Source organism: Sinocyclocheilus grahami, unplaced genomic scaffold, assembly GCF_001515645.1.
Source record: "Sinocyclocheilus grahami isolate Dianchi unplaced genomic scaffold, SAMN03320097.WGS_v1.1 scaffold1290.1, whole genome shotgun sequence".
Classification (NCBI taxonomy): Eukaryota; Metazoa; Chordata; class Actinopteri; order Cypriniformes; family Cyprinidae; genus Sinocyclocheilus; species Sinocyclocheilus grahami.
In genome coordinates, this window is record NW_015506469.1 from 3,782 (window position 1) to 8,544 (window position 4,763).

Here is a 4,763-nt window from a genome sequence, read left to right on the forward strand (position 1 = left end):
GGCAAGACCCATTTGGGGTAGGGGCGTGTTTGTTTTGGTGATTTGATCTGACGCCGAGGTTGCTTTGTTTCTTCTCAATAGGTGAGTAACACCGTGTCTACAACAGCTAAAGTCTGCCTACACTGGACGCGATCAAACGACCGTTGAAAACCATTTGAAATTTGTGTCAGCACGTCATAAATAGAACCCGGCAGCAGTTTTCTGTCGGGGATTTTTTTGCGCCGCGCCTCTCACGTCCGTAGACACGGTGTAACATTAGTTTTGCTTTGTTTCACAGAACTAATCGTTGCCTGGGTTGCGTACGTATATGTGGGGCAGAGCTATCAAAATAGGGGCAAGACCCATTTGGGGTAGGGGCGTGTTTGTTTTGGTGATTTCAAATATCAACATTGGCTACCAGAAATTACTTACTCTGCCTTTAATAGTGTAGTGAACATCAGCGTGTGGAACATGTGTGGAGATCAGGCTTTGTGGACAACAAAGGATGCTTGTGCCTTAAGATAAACAACACTACTTCTTGTGGAGAGGGGGGTAACATTAACATATCCCCATGCAGGAAACTGCTTTGTTCTCCCTCAAGCTTATCATTTGTGAAAGGCAGTAATGAGGACTGAAGCCACAAGGGAAGGACACATCTTCACATGCATTCACACAAAATGGACACAAAATTTATTAAATCTTCTATCTACAGGACTGTATATACTTAATGAGTGCTGTGTGCTTTACAACAATGTGTGCAACCTTACCTATTAAGGTGTATACTGTACAGTATATATGAATGCATGGGTCAATTTTCAGCATTACCCATTGATGTTTGGTCATCATATTTTCAGCACAATGTGTAGGTTAATCTAGAATTGGTTTGGAGAGTGAATACTGCATAGGAAAAACCTTAAAGACGTTGTTCTAAATGTGGACTTTAAGCTATGTGTCGTGGGGCAAACAGTACAGTGTAGTGTTTCTTTAAATATTTTAGTATGCCCGGAATGCGTGAGTTGTCCAATCACCTAATTTCCTGAGTATATAAAAGGGGACTTTTAAGGCACCATTTGAGTGTCTGAGCATTGCTTGTGCGTCACTGCCAGAGGCCCGCCCATTCCGGATCCACTCCTTCCGTTCCTGCAGGTATGTATTGGTTGGCTCACTATTTGGCATTGCGATGTGTAGTTTTATGTAACCAGTCCATTCGGTTTATAGTTTTCTGATGGACGATCATCATTGTGACCATTGGTGGTTGCCGCCTTCTCTTTCCCTCAACGTCCTCTATGTGATTTACCGGCGCGTTTGTGTCCGCAGGTGCGTGCGATTGGATTTATGATGATGGTGACAACATATGAAGGTATGTAGAACAACTGTTGTTACTGCCTACTCTCTTATGTGATAAATTATTTATATAATTTTTGTAGGAAGAATAGTTTGACATTGGGCCCTACTGTGTTATGAAAGGCTGCGGGGCAACATTCCTTAATGCCGCTGCTTTGTCTGTGTGTTTTCCTGCCACTAACGTGCATTCGCACTATTTCTTTGTTTTTTTTTTACCTGCTTTCCAGCGCGTATGTTTGTTTGTATTCGTTAAATTTGTGTCTTTTTTTAAATTTTCTGGGGGGTTTTTTCGTACTCTGTTTTACATTGGTTTTGCTTTGCAAGTGGTCTTTAGTATAAACCTTTTTTTCTCATCTAAACTAGCTTTTTTCGTGTATTTTGGTTATTAGCATCTGTTTGGTCATACATTTGTTTTTATTTTATTTGCTTGTCCTGCATGTTAGTAGTTTTTATTTTTGGTTGCTATCTTACTTTGAATTTTGATTAATATTTTTCTTTATATTTTTGCTCTGTAATTCGTTTATATCTTGTTTTTTTTTATATATATATGAAGGTGGTGTGAGTGTCTACCTTCATTTTGATGTTAAACCTCAAACCTGTGTAGGTGTTTGTTTTCAACTAAGGATTAATTGTGAACTTTTGTATTTTGGCTTGGTTGTAAGTGTTAGTATTATTATCTTCAGTTTGTTAACTTTGTCTTTTTGTTACAGGAGCCGAGGCTTCCGGGCAGGTCACTAGTTGCCCTTAGTACAGTGGTGGGGCTGTGGCATGGAATGCAGTGTGTTCACGTTTGGCTTTGCTTGTGTGTATGAAGTGTGACCTGTGCACTGGGTGGTAAGATTTTGTGATCATAGGAGCCTGGTGCTCATCAACTAGCTCTCCTGCCATATGTAGGCCTCGGTCTCCTTCTCATATGTGTTTTGTTCACCATAGTCCGGGTCTTACTGTCTTTTAATGATTTTTAAGTTAGTGCTCGATTGTTTAAATAAAGTTTTGTATTTGGTATTCATGTCTCAGCCCTTCTTGTTTTTGAAACCATGTACCTGTGTGACCTTTTTGTGGGTGATTTAATATATTAGTACTGATTTCCCTGTTTATAGGGTGGCATAGTCCGTTACATCTTAGCTTGTTTTTCTTTCCGACTTTGTCCCTTCTTCGCTACATATGCAAATGAACCTCACGCCAGAGAGGGGCCATACCATGGCCACCGCCGACAGCATCAGCCAATCAAAATGCTGAATCTGAAAGGCACCTACTTGCAAAACCCTCCATCTCAGGACCGATTAAAAGGTTCTCTCAGAGACAAAGAAACAGTCTACTTTAAGTGCCAAGCTGTGGTTGCTCTACTGTAAGTGCTAAGCCAAGTTGTTCCAAGAAGAAACAATGAAGATCTGCAAGAAGCAAATTTGGGGAATTTGAAAACAGCAACAGAAACAATGTCCACAAGCTTAGTGACCCCCATCTTCAGCAACTACTTCAGAACCTTCTCTTTAGCGATCCTCCGTTTGCGAGTGCCAAACTGCTAGGATCTTCAACAACTTCAGAATCATCTCGATCTTTCTCCTGCGTGTTCCAGGTTGTCCGGATCTTCTGCACAGACTTCAGACCTCAAGGCTCCTCTGTTTTCATCTATGTTTCCAGACCAAGGTCATTCTCGGTGCTCAGGAATTCATTGTTCACCAGTGCTTCATGTTCAAGGGTGTGAAACGGATCCAACCCCTTTCGATTTCAAATATCAACATTGGCTACCAGAAATTACTTACTCTGCCTTTAATAGTGTAGTGAACATCAGCGTGTGGAACATATGTGGAGATCAGGCTTTGTGGACAACAAAGGATGCTTGTGCCTTAAGATAAACAACACTACTTCTTGTGGAGAGGGGGGTAACATTAACATATCCCCATGCAGGAAACTGCTTTGTTCTCCCTCAAGCTTATCATTTGTGAAAGGCAGTAATGAGGACTGAAGCCACAAGGGAAGGACACATCTTCACATGCATTCACACAAAATGGACACAAAATTTATTAAATCTTCTATCTACAGGACTGTATATACTTAATGAGTGCTGTGTGCTTTACAACAATGTGTGCAACCTTACCTATTAAGGTGTATACTGTACAGTATATATGAATGCATGGGTCAATTTTCAGCATTACCCATTGATGTTTGGTCATCATATTTTCAGCACAATGTGTAGGTTAATCTAGAATTGGTTTGGAGAGTGAATACTGCATAGGAAAAACCTTAAAGACGTTGTTCTAAATGTGGACTTTAAGCTATGTGTCGTGGGGCAAACAGTACAGTGTAGTGTTTCTTTAAATATTTTAGTATGCCCGGAATGCGTGAGTTGTCCAATCACCTAATTTCCTGAGTATATAAAAGGGGACTTTTAAGGCACCATTTGAGTGTCTGAGCATTGCTTGTGCGTCACTGCCTGAGGCCCGCCCATTCCGGATCCACTCCTTCCGTTCCTGCAGGTATGTATTGGTTGGCTCACTATTTGGCATTGCGATGTGTAGTTTTATGTAACCAGTCCATTCGGTTTATAGTTTTCTGATGGACGATCATCATTGTGACCATTGGTGGCTGCCGCCTTCTCTTTCCCTCAACGTCCTCTATGTGATTTACCGGCGCGTTTGTGTCCGCAGGTGCGTGCGATTGGATTTATGATGATGGTGACAACATATGAAGGTATGTAGAACAACTGTTGTTACTGCCTACTCTCTTATGTGATAAATTATTTTATATAATTTTTGTAGGAAGAATAGTTTGACATTGGGCCCTACTGTGTTATGGAAGGCTGCGGGGCAACATTCCTTAATGCCGCTGCTTTGTCTGTGTTTTCCTGCCACTAACGTGCATTCGCACTATTTCTTTGTTTTTTTTTTTACCTGCTTTCCAGCGCGTATGTTTGTTTGTATTCGTTAAATTTGTGTCTTTTTTTAATTTTCTGGGGGGGTTTTTCGTACTCTGTTTTACATTGGTTTTGCTTTGCAAGTGGTCTTTAGTATAAACCTTTTTTTCTCATCTAAACTAGCTTTTTTCGTGTATTTTGGTTATTAGCATCTGTTTGGTCATACATTTGTTTTTATTTTATTTGCTTGTCCTGCATGTTAGTAGTTTTTATTTTTGGTTGCTATCTTACTTTGAATTTTGATTAATATTTTTCTTTATATTTTTGCTCTGTAATTCGTTTATATCTTGTTTTTTTTATATATATGAAGGTGGTGTGAGTGTCTACCTTCATTTTGATGTTAAACCTCGAACTTCATATATCTTACACACATATTAAATGCTTTATCTGCTAAAACGTTATAAGGCATTGATTAAAGTTGCACCGATTACATGAAACACATTGAGCAAAAAAAGGCACAAAACATATTATTTGTGAATATAGTTGCCCTTTTATACTTTTAAATTGTTTAAAATGATTGTCTTTT

General features: G+C 39.6%; 2 long non-coding RNA genes across 2 annotated transcripts; both read left to right on the forward strand.

Moving 5' to 3' along the window:
- Positions 1 to 1,059: 1,059 nt before the first annotated feature.
- Positions 1,060 to 1,436, forward strand: LOC107568895 (uncharacterized). The gene is made up of 3 exons (XR_001606825.1): positions 1,060 to 1,125; positions 1,198 to 1,339; positions 1,407 to 1,436. It is a non-coding gene; the product is annotated as an uncharacterized lncRNA (long non-coding RNA).
- A 2,299-nt stretch (positions 1,437 to 3,735) lies between these two features.
- On the forward strand, positions 3,736 to 4,168 carry LOC107568896 (uncharacterized). Its single transcript, XR_001606826.1, has 3 exons — positions 3,736 to 3,800; positions 3,873 to 4,014; positions 4,083 to 4,168. It is a non-coding gene; the product is annotated as an uncharacterized lncRNA (long non-coding RNA).
- Positions 4,169 to 4,763: the final 595 nt, after the last annotated feature.